Source organism: Aulonocara sp. 'chitande type north' Nkhata Bay, linkage group LG14 (genome assembly GCF_057382095.1).
Source record: "Aulonocara sp. 'chitande type north' Nkhata Bay isolate Kocher_YH1m ecotype deep benthic linkage group LG14, A_spYH_male_GT1.1, whole genome shotgun sequence".
In the NCBI taxonomy this organism is placed as follows: domain Eukaryota; kingdom Metazoa; phylum Chordata; class Actinopteri; order Cichliformes; family Cichlidae; genus Aulonocara; species Aulonocara sp. 'chitande type north' Nkhata Bay.
In genome coordinates this window covers 19,707,072-19,725,440 of record NC_141357.1, presented here as the reverse complement: position 1 = coordinate 19,725,440, position 18,369 = coordinate 19,707,072, and the positions used below count along the sequence as shown (strand labels likewise).

At 40.7% G+C, this 18,369-nt stretch overlaps 2 long non-coding RNA genes across 4 annotated transcripts; both read left to right on the top strand.

Moving 5' to 3' along the window:
* Nucleotides 1-551: 551 nt before the first annotated feature.
* Nucleotides 552-1,604, top strand: LOC147314477 (uncharacterized). Its single transcript, XR_015124627.1, has 3 exons — nt 552-594; nt 671-787; nt 1,317-1,604. It is a non-coding gene; the product is annotated as an uncharacterized LOC147314477 (long non-coding RNA).
* Nucleotides 1,605-1,983: 379 nt separating this feature from the next.
* On the top strand, nt 1,984-13,308 carry LOC147314476 (uncharacterized). Of its 3 annotated transcripts, XR_015124854.1 has the most exons (7): nt 1,984-2,104; nt 4,688-4,743; nt 4,820-4,936; nt 5,466-5,546; nt 12,541-12,693; nt 12,926-13,031; nt 13,122-13,308. It is a non-coding gene; the product is annotated as an uncharacterized LOC147314476 (long non-coding RNA). The 3 variants fall into 3 exon arrangements; XR_015124855.1 differs by lacking the exon at nt 12,926-13,031; XR_015124853.1 differs by having other exon boundaries at nt 12,541-13,031.
* Nucleotides 13,309-18,369: the final 5,061 nt, after the last annotated feature.

Here is an 18,369-nt window from a genome sequence, read left to right as displayed (position 1 = left end):
AGTGATCCTTTATTAGATGACGGCAGGGGTTAACCAGGAACCTAAAGCAAACTGACAAAAAAAACCCACTAAGAAACAAAAACTATGACATACTATGACAAAGACTATGACTATGACTGAGGTGGGAAAAACAGACGACCCGACAATGACAGGACCAGGAGGAGGAAAGCTAAATACAATGAACAAAAAACACATGACACTGTCAGAATAAAACAGGAAACACTAAAACTAGACATAACAACACAAACTTAATAGGTTGTGTGCACAGGCACATCACCATTATTTAACAAAACAGATGTGATGGGTGATTTCACCTTCATAACTCTGATAACATAGCTCCAGGAAAAAACACCCGCACTTCACCAGCATACTGGCTTACACTAGTGAAAAGACTGACAAGGATTCACCTGCAGTTACAGTTTAGTATCTACAACATAGCATCTCTTTTCAACAGCGCCAAATTGCTTTTAAAGTTTTTATAGGCTTTCAGGATTGCTAAAGGAAGTATAACCCTTCCTGGTTGTCTGTCACATTTCAGCAATAACGCTTGGACAGATCATTGAATATCAGTGCAGGGAGCAGTCAGCCTCAAGTGTAAGGTCCACATCACAGCACACAATTTTGTTCTGACTCCAATAGTGCTTTCCATTAGAGCATGTTTGTGTTACAGATGGTGTCATCATGAACCACGGACAACTCAAAATGACACGTGGCTTTAACAATAAACCTCCGAGTTCATTCAAAACTCTCCGTGTAGTGATGAATCTCAGCGTGACCTGAATTGGCTGTGAGTATACCCCTCCCCTAGACTGCTTCATATTTAATGGGCAGATATACATGTGGTATCGCCCCCGTTGTTAGACTTGGTGCATAAAGATGCCCTCATAAAATCAGCAGACAGGAAAGCAATTCAGATTTGCTTAGCAGCTCCAGTTCACTTGATAAAGTTTAACAGCGTGCATATTGCCAGCAGACTGTTCAAACAATACAAATTTCATTCATGTCATTGCATCCTTCACATCTTCTAGCGGTGGCAAACTTGAGCTGGACACAACCCCAAGCATTGCATTACATGTCACAATGTGTTAAAGCAATGACAAAGCATTCAAGTGTCAGCTTCAGTTGCTGCCACTCCAGAGCATTAGATGGCTGTTACAATGTGGGATTATATTCTGGCAATATAATCCCACATTGTGGGTCCTCCAACCTCTGAAGGATGCTGCAAAGCCCTTTTTTTCATTTTCAAAGCTTGTTATTGCAACTTTGATTTCAAATTTTCAGGAATTAATGTAAATTCCCTTAAAACCATGTTGTAGGAGAGGAAGAGAGAAGATGGAAGGTTAACAAAGAAAATGAGAGAGAGGCAGCAATAGAGGGACAGAAATGGAAGGAAAAAAGTAAGAGATCAGATAAAACCATCAGCAGAGATCTGAAGTTAATTTGTTTTTGTATTTTTTTTTTAAGATGACAGCAGGACACCCAGAATCTGATTCAAGATATTACAGACACACTTTCCAATCGGATATCTCTTCTATCTCTGCCTTCACGATGCATATCCACTCATCTCTCTGTCTGCATCCGTTTATCTCCTAATCTGCTTCTTGTCTATCTAGGTTTTTTTCCCCTCAAAGTCTTCATCTCCTTTCCTTTACATCCCAAACAGACGGTTGTCACCCCCAAAAAACACATGACACTGTCAGAATAAAACAGGAAACACTAAAACTAGACATAACAACACAAACTTAACAGACCTAATACGTGATGAATAATACAAGAACCCAAAACATAGAAAACCAAGGGAACAATAATAAATAACAGCTTAAACTAAAGCTAGATAGGAAATGACACAAAAACTAATCACATATCAAAATGAGACAAATACAAAAATGAACTCAGAGCGCTGGGTCAGAGACCCAGCCTGTGACACCTAATGAGGAATCACCACCCATCACTAGGGAAAATCATTTCTAAGTAGTTGCTGGAGGTTGATGGCAGTTGCTGTAAAATTCATTGCTAAGCTCCGGTCATACAGACCTAGAGACCAGCCAGTAACCCCTTGGTAACGACCGGTTACTAATGGTAAATATATGCATCCCCCCAGCTGGTAAGTGGTTAAAAGAGGTTACACTCCTCACAAATATGTGGTTTGCCAAAAAATTCCTTTGGTCATTAGTAGGTTGTCAAGGGCAGATGTAGTTTTTATAGTAAATGTCAACTTGCCTGCAGATGCCCTCCTCCTACTTGTGAAGAATGCAATGCAAACCAATCCGGTTGTTCAGTGATGACGTGACGAATCCTACTTCCGGGTCTAAAGTAGTCTGCGTTTAATATGGCTTTTGTGTTGTTAACATGTTTAATGTTATGTATTTTCTTCTATTTGATCTCAAAAAGCTCCTAAAACAGTCAGTGATCCCTGTTGACCTCCCTCGGCTTTTATTACCACTAATCATTTATTTAAGCTCAGTTTTTAAAACCTTAGGATGTAGCTACAGCCCAGCCCATGCAGCAGTATATGAATGACTAACCTCGTATTGTGGATGGATTATCTCAGTTGTTCTCCTGGCTGAAGTTTGGTCCTTTTACAGCATCCTGCCATGCGATTACATTTGTTCCTGACCACCGAGAAAAAGTTAGCTTGTTTATATTATGCTAACATAGCTGTGTCGCTAGCGGTCACGTAGCACATCATTATATACCAGCTAGCCCAACTTCAGTAACCCTACAAGCGTCACTGCTGTTTAGTTTTCTGTCTTCGTTTATGTTGGAAGTGATAACAGAGCTGTACGTTTTAATTTGTTTCCAAAACCCCGCAGTCAGGACATGCTATATTGTATTTAGATAGAAGCTAGCGAGCTAACTCCCTGCTAACTTCTAACTCCGTTAAATGTCATAAATTCCGTTTTCATGGATGCCTGGATGTTAAACTCAATTGTTACACCTGGTAGAGCAGAACGCTGATCATTTTATTAAAGATGAAAGACTTTAGACAGTTTTTCAACTCTCAGTAATGCCATAGTGATCGTTTGATATATGGACCTGCAGCGGAGTTTAGACCCAGACACGGCTAGTGACGTCAGACTGAACAACCGGATAATGAAGCCTTTTCACCTTCAAAGTAAAAGCTGCACTTTTTTAATAAGGCTCAGCTTTTATTTTGAGGATGAATGGTCTTAGTGAATGATAGGTGTTGCATTTTTTCAAAGTTTCACTACTTTGGCTTGTTAGTCAGTGTTTGCAGACAAGTTAGTATATTTCATGCAAAATAGGGATGAGGTTGCCAGGGAGGCACTGACCCTCTACGCCTGTGACAACTTACACAACTTTCTCTTTTTAAATTTAGTCACTGATAACGAGATTAATAAGACTCATTGTTGTGAGAAGATTATTTCAGAAACCAAGTTGTAAGACGTGAAAATGAATGTGGAAAAACATTAATGTTTCTTATTTAGGGATTCAATGTAAAAAAGATCAAGGAAAGCCTCTTAAAGCATATTACTGTTGGTCTAATGACTCTGGAGAGAAAAGCACAGGACTTTCTTGAAGATGTTTCCCCATTTAAGTAGCCTCTTCAGTTCTAAAACCAAATGGTGGAGAGTCCCAGGTATTTAAACCCTAGCGTGGGTTATCCCATATGAGGGTTGTTGACACACTATTAATCATGTGACTCATCACATGAGCCAAAGTGTGGCTTGGGTCACTTTGGGTCATTATCACCAGAGGTTTAAGGCAGAATCATTGTGAGACCTTGCCTTACCCTATCATGTGACCGGTTAAGGTCACCTGACGAAGGATGTGAATTGGGGTTGAGGCACCTGGGAAGGGATCTCAAAACTGCATTGTAGGTGACAAACCACTAGCATCATAACCCGCCCCCTCTGTCCAAAGCTGGTTGTTTAGAGTGGACACAGATGACCTCTTTGATGCCTCTTTTACACCATCTGTGTTCTCTGTCCAAATGGCATCCTTGAAAGAGGAACCTTTATCCTTTAAATCCAGATGCACAGTTGAGTCTTGTCCGATCTTTGAACAGAGGCGATTGGTGTTTACATGTAATAAGCTTTAATTATTTTTGACATTTTATATCTGTGTGTGTGTGTGTGTCTAAAAAGTATGCCAGAGTGTCCTCTTTTGTCTAGCATCTGAGATCCAGGCTATGCCAGGATACAGCTTTGTTTCAACACACTGTTTGATGGACAGCAGAGGTGTCAGATTACTATCAGTGGGGTCAGTAGTCCCATCAGCCCTTTCCTGGCAAGATGAGTGATCACCAGGGTTTAACATTACCTGTTGGGATGCTTGAAGTTATACAGAGCTGCAGTCTAGTGTTAACTCAATGCAAGTCTGATGAGCGCTGACAGCAGATGTGAAGCCAGTTGGCTTCAGGATGCTGGAATTTTATTCTAGGTTGTGTGCACAGGCACATCACCATTATTTAACAAAACAGATGTGATGGGTGATTTCACCTTCATAACTCTGATAACATAGCTCCAGGAAAAAACACCCGCACTTCACCAGCATACTGGCTTACACTAGTGAAAAGACTGACAAGGATTCACCTGCAGTTACAGTTTAGTATCTACAACATAGCATCTCTTTTCAACAGCGCCAAATTGCTTTTAAAGTTTTTATAGGCTTTCAGGATTGCTAAAGGAAGTATAACCCTTCCTGGTTGTCTGTCACATTTCAGCAATAACGCTTGGACAGATCATTGAATATCAGTGCAGGGAGCAGTCAGCCTCAAGTGTAAGGTCCACATCACAGCACACAATTTTGTTCTGACTCCAATAGTGCTTTCCATTAGAGCATGTTTGTGTTACAGATGGTGTCATCATGAACCACGGACAACTCAAAATGACACGTGGCTTTAACAATAAACCTCCGAGTTCATTCAAAACTCTCCGTGTAGTGATGAATCTCAGCGTGACCTGAATTGGCTGTGAGTATACCCCTCCCCTTGACTGCTTCATATTTAATGGGCAGATATACATGTGGTATCGCCCCCGTTGTTAGACTTGGTGCATAAAGATGCCCTCATAAAATCAGCAGACAGGAAAGCAATTCAGATTTGCTTAGCAGCTCCAGTTCACTTGATAAAGTTTAACAGCGTGCATATTGCCAGCAGACTGTTCAAACAATACAAATTTCATTCATGTCATTGCATCCTTCACATCTTCTAGCGGTGGCAAACTTGAGCTGGACACAACCCCAAGCATTGCATTACATGTCACAATGTGTTAAAGCAATGACAAAGCATTCAAGTGTCAGCTTCAGTTGCTGCCACTCCAGAGCATTAGATGGCTGTTACAATGTGGGATTATATTCTGGCAATATAATCCCACATTGTGGGTCCTCCAACCTCTGAAGGATGCTGCAAAGCCCTTTTTTTCATTTTCAAAGCTTGTTATTGCAACTTTGATTTCAAATTTTCAGGAATTAATGTAAATTCCCTTAAAACCATGTTGTAGGAGAGGAAGAGAGAAGATGGAAGGTTAACAAAGAAAATGAGAGAGAGGCAGCAATAGAGGGACAGAAATGGAAGGAAAAAAGTAAGAGATCAGATAAAACCATCAGCAGAGATCTGAAGTTAATTTGTTTTTGTATTTTTTTTTTAAGATGACAGCAGGACACCCAGAATCTGATTCAAGATATTACAGACACACTTTCCAATCGGATATCTCTTCTATCTCTGCCTTCACGATGCATATCCACTCATCTCTCTGTCTGCATCCGTTTATCTCCTAATCTGCTTCTTGTCTATCTAGGTTTTTTTCCCCTCAAAGTCTTCATCTCCTTTCCTTTACATCCCAAACAGACGGTTGTCACCCCCCCCCCCCCCAGTGTTTCTGATGTTGTTTCATGCTCCCGTCTCTCTGCTTTTTAAGCGCTTTCCCTCCTAGGGTCCTTGGCTCTGTATCCATCTCTTTTATGTCTCCTTTTATTTACAGTCTCTTCAGTCCACTCCTCTCATTCATCTCCTCTCCTTTTTCATTCCTCTTTCTGTCCCCTATATGAAAGTTTTACTTCTTCTGTCCCTTTCACCTCTGCTTTACTAAATTCCTCTCCTTTTACCCTTCTACCCCCTTCTTTCCCGATTGCTGGTGCTTCCTCCCTATATTCTCTGAAATCTATTACTGTCATCTAGTGTTTGAAAGATGAACCACAGCAATACAGCCTTTGATTTCTGAATCAAATAGGTCTGTTCCTCTTCTTCTCCTCCCAAAGCTAATGCCAACAATTAACCTCAGTACTATCAGTAGCATCCGTTGTGATGAATTCCTTAACCATTTCAGAGGTGATCTATCTTTAAGTGGTGTCCTAAATCATTAATAATATTGAACTCCAAAACATAAAACATGCTGTATTGGCATGCTTTTATACATTTCATATTTTCTATATTCTGTATTGATAGACATATGTTGTCTCTCTGATTAAAAAGTAATTTAATTGGAGATTTTTCAGCTACCAGCAGCACCAAAGATAAGTCAGGCTGTACATAATTATCTGTTTGTAATGACTAATGAGCTAATGAATCTTAGATTAACAAGCTGGAAGGGTTAAGCACTGATTCTGTGATATCCTGATGAATATGAACATATTACTTCACTACATGCCATCTGACATACGACATACAGAACACATGAAAGTTGCAGCGGCATCCTCTTCACCTGCTCGCTCTTATATCTGTATGCAAGCATTGATTCTTCTGCACAAAATTTGATGATTTTTCTATCAGCTGCAGCAGATGTTTGCTTGTCTGAAAACATTTTTCAATCCAAAGCGCGCGGTGTTGCTTTCTGCTCCAGGCACACCTCAATGACGTAAACTGGAAACTTAGCAGACATTTTAGGGGTGCAGATGATGTGATGCAAGTGGCAAATTCAAAATCAATATTGTGCTTAATAATTAGGGGGTTCCATCCATCCATCCATCCTCCCAGCTATAGGGGATCTGTATTAAATGCTGTATAATGTTAAAAAAAGTAAATAATATTGATAACAAAGTGACTGATGCTTTGAGCGGACCTCATGGGTAACATTTGCACTTGTATCTTCTCTAAGAATGTTTGGTAAATATTTCAGTCAGTTGGTGTTAAAATTACCTCACCGGGACATCACAAAATGACTCCATCATCTTTGTTGTTTTTTGGGGTGTTTTTTTTCTCTGCTGCAGGTCAGACTCACACAAACACACACAAACACACACGCTCACACAAACGACATGCTGCTGGCCATGTCTGACACACAAGCTTTGACATACTCTTTCATCTCACTTGTACTGAACAGTTCATTCTGAGAGAAAGCTCATCTTTGTGGCACGCACGCACTGCGACTGGATGCATGCACTTTGGTTTCATCCAGAAAAGCATATGCTCGCAAGTTCATAATAATCCAAAAGATTTCAGATTAAGCCCATAGGAAACAAAAGTGGTTAAAAATTTGAAAAATTTACGGACATTTTGTAGAATTTGACATGTATGTCTTCTCTGCGGCCTGCTGGAGTAAGGGGCCTGGGAGGAGGAGTTGGCCATCTGACTGGGGTCTGGAATGTGGGGCCTCCCTGCTGCTGCGGAGTCGGGCGGTCTGCATCTCCCCACCGCAGGGAAAAGGGTAACACCACCTGGGTCTGGGTGCAGTTCCCCCCTCCAAGGGCAAGGGTACCTAGACCCGGGGCTTAGAGTACACTTGGGGAGTGTGATTGTGTGTATAGTGTCTCTTTGTGTCTGTCTCCGCGTTCGGTGAGTGTTGAGTAAGTGCATATGAGAGCATGAGGGTGGGAATGGATGTTTGTATCTGTGTGTGCCTGTATGTCTGTGTCCATATGTCAGGTCGGGTATCAGATGCCACCTCTCTGGAGACATCTCAGGCCCTCCAAGGTATGGAGGCCTATCTCCCCCACCACTTCCCCTGCCAGTGGCAGACGCCCTCAGACATCAGTGCGTCCAGGTACACAGTGGCTCACTCCTTGGTGGCTGCTTATCGGGGCCTGGAGCCTGGGGCTCGCTCGGGCCACTTCTGGGGTGGGGTGCCCTCGGCCTCTCGGCCTGGGGCTCGGTCACTCTGGCACAGCTGGCTGCCGGCGGAGCTCACGGGCACATCACTGCAACCCCCCCTGGCTTCTGCTCTGCGGCTGCTGAGTGAGCCCTCATCTGGGGCTCTCCTCAGCTCTTTCTGGGACAGTGGCCCCTCTGTTGATCTTCCTTGGTCTCTTGTGTTCTGGGGGCCTCTGGATGTCTGGAGTTTTGATCTTCTTCATACCTGCTTCATGCCCTGATGGATGGTGCTGTGCCCCCCCACACCCTCTATCAGATCATTACATGTAGGAACCTTTTAAATACAAGCACGTTCATGCTCACAGGTGTACACACGGGTGCTCACACACACACAAACGACACCCTTTTTGGCTCCTACCTCAAAGCACAGTGTGCGCTGTCGATCTTACATGCTGCACAATAATATTCAATATTTAGTATTTACTGTTATATTCACATAAATCATCATGATGTTGTTTATCCCTTGTTAAATGCTTGTTTTCTTTTTTCTTTCTCAACAGGTGATCCAGGTGATTGATATATGTATTTTTGTCTGCTTATTTAGTTGGTTTTTGTTTTTTTGCCCTTTATCCCCCGTCCCTCTTCTCCACTGTTTTTTTTCCTCTTCCTTTCTCCCTTTTCTTTTCCTCATTCAAGTCTGTCCTGTATCTAGCAAGTGAAAATAAAAAATAAAATAAACAATAAAATGTGAATCAAATGGACCATTACGGCAAGGCTGGGATGGTCCATTTGGTAAGTAAATCCGTTGGGCATCTTTCTTCGCCTTTAGACAATAATTCTGATGGCAAAAGAGCCAAACGGGACAGGCAAAAAAAAAAAAAAAAAGAATTTGACATGTATGACTAATAGTTCGAGGACTAAAAACATATTTGCATACACTAATGATCACTTAATTCTTTCTGCTGTCAGACAGAGGGTCTAACAGAGTTCAGAGTTTGCTTTTCATTAAGTATTGTAGCTGGTGTTTGGCTGGCTGTACTGACATGTAATAGTACAAAAATGTCATACCAGTGACAAACATGGACGATGAAGGTTAAACGCTATTGTTATCTGACCATAACCAGTAATGTGACACTGTTCCTCATTCACTGTTTCTACACATGCATTTAAATGGCATGTGCAGCTGACTGTGACAACAGAGAAGCCAGGGTGTGTACAGTCTAAAAGAATTATAAAGACCATTTTCCTGGGATCTAAAAACTTTTAAGGGGACTGGGACCAAATTTAAATTTAAAGTATAAAATTATGAAATGGAAATTTAAAAAATGGGAGTGCTTTTCAAGCAAGAGGCTAAAAGTGTAGGTGCATGAGCACCACCTGGAGTTTATCTGTGCATGTGCACTAGATCAGATGAGGGACAGCTTAAATTTGTGCGCTGCCTAAACTAACACAACGCATGATTTATTTTTACATTGGGACTATAACATTGGGACTATAAAAAAAACACACCTGATTAAATATGGCCAAACTCACATTCAAAACTAAGTTCTTGTGCTCCTCTTGACCATTTTCACTGCTGCTGCTGTTTTTAGATCCTTCTATAGAGATCCTGTTATGTCCTCTTATACTTGTGATTCATGCTGGATCTCCTCCAGTGTGTCAAAACAGTGATTCTTCAAGTTTATTTTGTTTTTTGGTAGCAGATGGAGTTGCAGGGAGGCATGTCTGGTGAGTGGCCCGGCTGGTGAGCAAAGATTGTGTTGGTGTGGCCAAAAACATGTGTGCTCTCTCACTATGCTCTGTGCTGTCACATGATGTCAAGCATGACAGTTCAAGATGCTTCCATTGGATGTTCCCCAGACACCAAAGGTCATTAGAACTCACTTTTACAGTCTCACCATGCATGTCCAACCTTGTGAACACTAAAAATCCATCAATCAGTCAATGAAGTGTGCTTCCAGTGTGTATAGTCTAAATCAGTCTCAGTTTATGAAGAGATAAAATAAACACTGAGGCAGGCTTACTGGTGTGGCCCTTCACAACAATTCTGTTTCCCATGTGGCATCGTAGAAAAATTAATTGCACACCCCTGGTTGAAGTGGTCAAAAGTGGACTTGGCACATGCCAGAGACAAGGACCTTTAACAGGAAGTTTTTGATTGTTTTTTGTGGTATATCTATTTTGTTACTATTTGAGTGATGGTGCTTTCTGTGTGTTTATGCAACAGCTTTTTTATTGGACACTGGGATAGGTATATGTTTTGATCTGTCCTTCATCTGTTAATTAAATGTTTCTTTGGTTTTTTTTAAGACTTTTTTTTTTTTAAAGAAAACAGCATGCCTCTCTAGATTTTGCAAGACAGCAGTTTGGGTTGGAGGGTATCGCATCCTGAAAATGTTGCCATACATGAGCTGCAGATCCTTTCCCCTACAGTGCTTTAGTGATTGAGGTGACCAAAAGCTCAAAGATTTCTTTGACTTCTCGCCGAACTCTAAAACCACAAAACAAGTGAATCAAATGTTAGCATTTCCCTTTTAAGCTAATGCTTTGCTACTATTAACAAGAGCAGTGATTACAAATACAAGGTTTTATGTTTCCGCCAACCTACTCCACAGGCTGCCTCAGCAGCATTCAGCTGAAACGGCTCTCTGTGAGTTATAAGACATAGCTCATTAAGTGAGCAGCAGGCCCAGCTGTCTTACTGTCAGGTATATGAAGGTTAATGGTACTTTTGTTGGCTAACTATTCATTTAAGGTTAAGCAATTATTGCATGTGTTAGCACAAGATCAGGTTACTAATTCCAACATTATTCACCAGCTGACAGTTATCTTCGATACCAAAAATAACAAAGATATGTAATATAAGGGAATGTCAGCCCCAAGGGTTTTATACTTGCGGTTACCAAAAATGAGGATCTTGTATAAGAGGCAGGTTTGGGGGGGAAAATCTGTGTAGTAGTGGAGGGTGAATGTATTAGAATATATGAAGTGACTCTGGTGCAGAAAGAATATTTCACTACATGAATTTGGGGTCTGGTGTAGTGATGGCCAGTACGGTGCATAGAAATTGGAGTCAAGCAGTCAGTCGTGAAAAAAAATTCAGAACATGGACTCATTTGTCTGCCTTAACCACAGCCTGAAGGTATGGAGCTGCAGATCCTTTCCCCTGCCATGTGTGCCAGCACCAGGGATTTTAAAAGAAGTAAGTGCAGCTACAGGGAGCTAGGAGGAGTATCTTACAGCGCTAACGTGAAGGAATTTGGGACAAGGAGAAACAAGACAGGCTGCACTGTTTGGGATAAGTTCAGGGGAGCTCAAGGAAGTGTTTCAGAAAGCTTACTTTGGGGAAACTGAGCCAGAGATGCTGTGACTTTGAGCCCTGCAGAGTGCCTGCAGAGGCTACATCTGATTTGATAGATGTTGTAGAGTGCAAACCTGCAGGATCAGGTGGTAGATTCACAGAATTCTGGGCAAGCAGAGCACGAATGTGGTTTGACTCATAACACTTATTCATTTAAATGAATAATCTACCCAGGAATGCTTTGCTGAATTTAATGTGAGAAGGTTTTGCTGGAGTACTTTTCATTGAAATGTGTGGAGAAGGAGGATATACAAATCAATATAAATGAGCCATCATTACATTTCTGCAGATATGTGTTACTTGCACCGACATGAAATTTGATGTCTTTTAAATGATTTTTGTTGTTATGATCTATTCATGATACAACACAGTGATGCGGTGGATAACAATGTTTTCTGACACCAAAAAGGTGAAAGGTTTGAATCTGACAGCTAACTGGGGCCTTTCTGGGTAGAGTTCATGTGTTCTGCCTGTGATTGTAAGTCAGGTAAGTAAAGTTTAGTTATGTAGTGCTTTTCACATACTATACAAATATTTAAATGCTATATCAACACATAATGTTTGGGTTCCCTATTTGGTACTGCATTACAATCAAGAAAGGTGGTAAGTAATGTGTAATACAATACTTTTTTTGAGTAACGACCTCAAAACTGGGTGTTAGTGTGGATGATTGTTTTGATGTAGCCTTACAATAGGCTGTCATCCTGTCCAGCATGTATTCTGCCTTTCATCCTATAGCAGCTGGGATTGGATCCAGTCACCTCATGTCCCTGAATTGGAGAAGAGACAATGGATGGATGGATGGATGGATGGATGGCCCATTCAGTTTCGTTATGCAACTATGCTGTTACAGCTGTTCAACAACTGTCGTCTTTCATTAGCTTATAAGACTTAGCCTGATAGGACTGAACCTTGCCTTTGCTTCATTGTTCAACAGGGAAAACGTACATAAAAAGGATGATAGCTTAAAGCATTCAAAGCATATGACACTGTCTATGTGTTACCTCTGGATGTCTGGTTCAGTGTTGGGAGTGATGCCTTGTGAGTTTATTCAAGCTGATGGTGCATACTAATTAAGGCCTGTATGGTCAGTGAGGTGTGAAATGTTTTTGTAACCACTCTGAAAATTACAATATCAATCACCCCATCCATCAATAACCACTCCAACTGCTATTTTAATTTGCTACAGCCTGCGTGCAAGTGCCGGGTGTTAAAGGATGGCTGGCAGCATTGTGTCAGCGAAGCTCGTGAAAGGCCCCGAAGCAACAATATTTTAGTGTGTCATCAAGAGCACGCCCCTTCCCACAGGCAGGGTAGTGAAAAACCCAATTTCACTTCAAAGGTAGGTTGTTTTTAAATGGGACAGCTGTTTTAAGCTATATATACTTTTTTTTTTTTTTTAGTTTTATTACAGTTTGAATTATTTACAATTAAAATATGACTCTTAACTCTCTGAGGATGTCATGGTCTAGCAGTCTCCAGCCAAATCTCTCCAATCTTCCTCTTGTCGCTCTCCCACTTTCTCTTTTCTTCTCACATGAACGAGTTCCCAGTTATTTGCATATTGTGCCCAGGGCTCCCAATCAGCCGCTGGCTACACATCCTGTTACGCACCTGTTGGTCATTACCTCATCTAGCCTTTTGCATACTTAAGCTCTGGATCTTTCATCTGCCATAGTGGTAATGTCCGGCTCAGGTTTAATGTTCTTTCTCGCTAATGTCTCTTTTTTCATTGATCTTACTTTGCCTCCTCTCTTACTCCGCCTCCAGTCCCCTCTCTGGACCTGCCATGGTTGAATTGGATCACTCATCTTCTCTGGATCCTTCACTCATCATCTATTAGGAAGAAAAGGATTTAAACTGTGTTAGATACCCACCTGCCTGCCCACTCTCCATCTTTTAAACCCATTAGTGGCACTTACCTTCTCATAAACTGTTTTCCAGAAAATCGTCCTTTTGCGTGTTTGTAATTCAGTGAAGCACCTGTGTTTAATAAATACTGTGAAACACTGGCTGGCATCTGGGTCTGCGTTTGAGTCCCATTTGGTAATCAATCATGACAAAGGTTAGGTATGACCTCACAATGAGAACCAACGCATTTTTAACTGATTGAATACAGCTCTTTCAAAGAGCACCTCAAACAAAAACAATGTGAATTGGGAAAGCACTCTGCATCTTTTGTTCTTGTTTTTTTTATTTCAGCCATGAAACATTGTTCAAAAATCACAGTTAAAAGGATTATATGTAAAAGAAAATTAAAAAATATAAACTTGTGCTGTCTGGAAATATCAGAGGTTAAGTTAAGTGAGTAAAACAATATTCTGCCATTACTGATAATAGTGTTTGCCTGCAACATCGCTTCTAAGTACTCTTACACAAATGGACACAGAGCAACTTAGCGACCATGTCTTACCAATCTATCTGTCCAACCGCGGACTAGGGTTAGAAGACAAGGACAGTATTACTGCAGATGCTCCACCCTCCTGTCACTCCTCTGTCCTGTCAAAAATAAATTTAAAAAAAAGTAAAAACGATCGATGTCTGTCATTGTTTAAAATACCTGTGCTCCATAGTACCTTGTTACAACATAATGCCAATGCTGTATACAAGCCTGTGAAATTCCTCCCTCATATAAGTCCTGCAGCTGAGGTATTAGGTACACTGCTGGGACAAACACCGGAGCAATGATTGCCTCCTTGTCTGTAGATTGTTTGCTAGATTGAGCATTTGACAGCCCAGTGTGCTTTCCTCTCTACTATACCACTTTTATCTCACGACATTAGCATCTTATACTTGACCTGATGTGTATATTTTCATTCTCGTTCATTCGACTCATTTGCTTTGTTACTGTTTTTTTTCTTAATGCTAATTTTAAAGAGCCTAGAACACATTCACACGCTTTATTACAGTTCCTCCCTTGACACAGACACAATTCCTCAGACCCATGCACATATATACAGTGATGCATTTATATACAAATCATATTAACTGTAATGGTAGCATACTCTTATCATCTTGAGAACCTAAAATAGATATATGCTGCAGTCTATGGAGATAACCTAGTTGCCCACACATGCGCTGTCATCAGTATAAGGACGCTCACACAAGCAGCCAGGTCTAAACAAACTTAAGTATAGGAGACACATCAGCATACTCACAGATGTGAGTTAATACCTACCCACACTCACAGGCACTTAAAGTATTTGTGCACACATAACGTTGGCACATTTGCAGTCAGGTTTTTTCACACATGGGAACGTATAACAAATAAACCCCAAACCCTTCTGTTATATTGATGCTATTGCTGATAGAGCAGAAAACAACATTTTTGGATTATTTTGTATGTTTACATGGGATATTGTTTAAATGTGTAGCAGTTTCTATTGATTTCCAGGACAAAGACACCCTTGTCCAATTTTTTGTGAGACTATCTGCCTCAATTTACTGTTTTTAGCTAGGAGTGTGGTCTTCTGCTGCTGTAGCACATCTGCTTCAAGGCTTAACATGTTGTGTGTTCACAGATGCTTTTCTGCATGCCTTCTTTATCTGGGTGATTAACACTGAACTTAAATTCATTATGTAGCTTCTCACTTGTGTCAAATAACTATTTGTCTCGGGATGCTGGGGTGCAAGTAAATGTGCTCATTGTTGATTTCATTTGAACATGGCAAAAATTGATTTTAAATTGCTTCTGAATTGAGTGGCATAAGATACAGCTGTGCCGCCACAGGTTCATCTGATCTTATAGACTTTGGTCACAAGGTGGCAGCACTGTGATTGTGCCAAGTGCATCTTGGTCTATTGTTGCGTCCACATTTGTTTTGGGCTGAGCCTCAATGTGAGACAATGTTGGGCTGGTATAATATGCTGACATATACTTATATAAATACTTTTTAAGAAATTACCTGTTGCTATTTGAACAAGATTTTGTATTTATTTGAAGCTATGTTATTATCTAAGGCATAGAGACCCCCTGCAATCTCCAGAGTATTCAAATGGTTTGTTATAACTGTAACGAAATGCAACAATACAAATTATGCACCAACCGTTTCATTGTCATTTGACAGGGTTGTGGTTTAACATCTTTTTTCTTGTGTAAATTTTTTTCTGTCATATTTTTGAGTTGTTTGTGTTTTGCCAAAACAACTGAATTGTAGCAAATGAGGAACATGTTAAGTCATTCATTTCCATGCAAATCTGTGTCTTTTTCTGCATTAGGGCTACAAGAACCCTGCTTATTTTGTCCCACATGCCACCTAATTTCCCATGCTACACTTGTAATGAGTAGTTATTTGAGTTGCTGTTGCCTTCTTATCAGCTCAGAGCAGTTTAGCCATTCTCCTCTAACCTTGGCCATCAGCAAGGCATTTCAGAACTGCCGTTCACTGGATGTTTTCTCTTTTATGAGAATTCTCTGTAAAACCCAGAGACGGTTGTGTGGGAAGACTCCCAGCAGATCCACAAGTTCTGAAATACTCGGACAAGCCTGTGTGGCACCAGCAACCCTGCCGCCTTAAGAATCACTTAAATCACCTTTCTTACCCATTTTAATACTCAGTTTAAACCTCACCAGGTCATCTTGGTGACATCTACCTGGTTTCTATACTGATAATGTCATCTTACATGCACTAATGTGTATTATTGTCTAAGAGACAAGTGTAGTAGAATAAACAGCTAGTGTGTATTTGGAAGTATTTACCTCCAGTCAGAAAAAGCCATTTTATTAAAGCAAAACTCAGTCGAGTCTCAAAATATAGCAGAAAACATGTTTTTGTGCCTTTGTGTCTATCCATGTTAAGCATTAGAGATTCACAATTTTGAGTTTTAATGTAGCATAAAGAAAAGTCCTAGGCGATATTATGTAATAAAATGTTACTTTATGAGCTACTGGTTGTTCTTTTTCAATGAGCTGGGAAAGTACATTTATGGCCCATTCTCCCTGTGGCCTCCCACATGGCAGCAGAGGTCAGTAAAAGCACTGAAAGAAGGGTTTCAAAGGTTTATGCTGGCATGATTTCAGTAGGGAGAAAGGATGTAGATGTGAAGCTGGTCTTGAGGCTGAGGGTGGATGGCAGTAAACCGGCAGCTTCCTGAAGCACGTGTTGGGATTGCTGTTATACAGAATGGCACCCCTGTAAACTGCAAATGACTGGCAAGTTAGGCAAAGAAAAAGTCCTGAATAACATCTCTATGGCACTTCTTGTAATGTTATAAGGAGGTTGATTCATAAAATGCAGTTGTGCTGTGTACTGAAGTCAACTGGAAAACCCCTACTGCCCTCTGATAAAAGAAAAAAAGGTTGAGGGATAAAGACCTTTTCTCACTTCTTCTTTTATGTAGCTTAGTCTAAATGTGTCTTTAAAGCTCAGCAGTGGTGCTTTCTTCTTGATTGTCTTGATACTCAGTCCACAAACACACATAAACTGCAAAGTGGGTGCTGGCAGCAAACAATGCTTCAAAGTTTCTTATAAAACAGCTAACTTTAACACTGCCATCAAAAATGTCACTTCTTTTTTAATATATGTTTTTGATTCCATGTAAATATTGACTTAAGTGACCTAATATCCATTTCTTTTCATGCAAAAAGAGAGAGAGAAAAATGTTCCTACGCAAGGAGCGGGTACTGCCAGGAAATATCCATGCATCAGCCACTTAACGCTACACCTCAACCTAAGCTCAACCTAAAGGGCAACTTAACAGAAAGGGCAACTGAGGCACAATCTGTGAAATTAAACTGAACTGAGCTCTTTTATAAGCAGGTGCAGCTAAAACCTGTGAAAAACGTTCCTCAAAGGCATAATCGTTTTTTTCTCTCCATCATTTAGTGTCGTTGTTACTTTTACTGATTTCACTTTATTCTATTTGTAACAAAGTGGCTATAAAAGGTGTAAGTATATGTTACTTACTTACTGCTTGTCATTATAGAGCGACAATTTACTTGCATTTGCAAGCGTATATGTTTTTGTTGTACAAAAAACTGTTTTTATTACTATTCACTGTAAGACTCGGATATCGAAGCATCTCGTTAATGAGCTGAACGGCTCCAAGCGCATTGGTTTTGGCCCTTAGCACACATTTTCCTTCTGTGCAACTGAACTAATAAAACGTCTGGTTTCTCCTGATGAATTTATTTATTAAATCTTTCGAAGATCCTGCTACTTAGGTTCAAATTCTCCTGGGATCTCTTTTGCTGAAGTGAACTCCTGCAAGTTACAATTGATGTGTCTGGAGTAGAGTCTGCTGAACGATGCTGTGAATATGCCTCAGTAAACAGAGTAATCAAAGCAAATGTGATTATTTATTGTGGGAATTTGTTGAGTAGTTAACATCAGAGAATAGGGGACTACACGTGCTCACACTTTACATTACATTATATGATTTTCCAGCATTTTCAACACAGATATTCGGTTTGGATTGTGTTTAAGTGGGAATGATCACAATTTAGCATCAGATAGCTTCCTTCTATCCATCCATCCATTTTTCACTTTTTGTCTTTGCTTATTCAATGGAGATCGTGGCTCAAGAGTTGGGAGTTCGCCTTGTAATCGGAAGGTTGCCGGTTCGAGCCCCGGCTTGGACAGTCTCGGTCGTTGTGTCCTTGGGCAAGACACTTCACCTGTTGCCTACTGGTGGTGGTCAGAGGGCCCGGTGGCACCAGTGTCCAGCAGCCTCGCCTCTGTCAGTGCGCCCCAGGGTGGCTGTGGCTACAACGTAGCTGCCATCACCAGTGTGTGAATGGGTGGATGACTGTATGTATAAAGCGCTTTGGGGTCCATAGGGACTAGTAAAGCGCTACACAAATACAGGCCATTTATTATTACAGGAAATTTTACACTTAGAAGGTGCAGAGGATTTCCACAAGCTCTAGGAGATTTACACTTTCCAAACTTCTTTTGGCCTTTAGTATTCATACTATAAAAACTTAAAGCCAGTAATCTAAATCACAGAATTGGATTTTTGCCCACTGGCAAGATCAGGGTATTCTGCCCGGTTCCCCTAGCTGTATAGGCATATCTAG